This window comes from Rhagoletis zephyria, unplaced genomic scaffold, assembly GCF_001687245.7.
Source record: "Rhagoletis zephyria isolate East Lansing unplaced genomic scaffold, Rhagoletis_zephyria_1.1 Rzeph_scaffold_05751, whole genome shotgun sequence".
Taxonomy (NCBI): Eukaryota; Metazoa; Arthropoda; class Insecta; order Diptera; family Tephritidae; genus Rhagoletis; species Rhagoletis zephyria.
The window spans coordinates 26,376-26,708 of record NW_016162834.1 but is presented as its reverse complement, the minus strand read 5'-3'; the positions used below and the strand labels follow the sequence as shown (position 1 = coordinate 26,708).

Here is a 333-nt window from a genome sequence, read left to right as displayed (position 1 = left end):
AAGTGATCACCAGTAAATAACATAGTTAATCAGGAACCATAAATGTAAATAATAGATTTACTGCGGAAAGGCGGAACCGCACGAAAAGTGGCAAAAATTTTGGAATTTGCTACTTAAAAATGTTAAGACTTAGAAAAAAATATAGCCTAAAGTGCTCCCAAGGACAGAGGAAGTCTGTTAAATAATATCACGGTACGATATCTTGTGAACTTAGAAGCAAGTAGCGATGCAGCCACTATTACAGAAGCGCTTAAGGTATTAAACTTTAATGCAAATCAATAGACAGGGAGGCGAAGAATTGCCAAATTGAGCGCAAAGGCATCATAAAGAAGA

The 333-nt window shown here is 36.3% G+C and overlaps 1 protein-coding gene across 2 annotated transcripts in view; it reads left to right on the top strand.

The window, feature by feature from the left end:
• The window catches only part of Usp47 (ubiquitin specific protease 47), a 21,624-nt gene that overhangs the window by 12,458 nt on the left and 8,833 nt on the right, over positions 1-333 (top strand). The window lies entirely within an intron of this gene.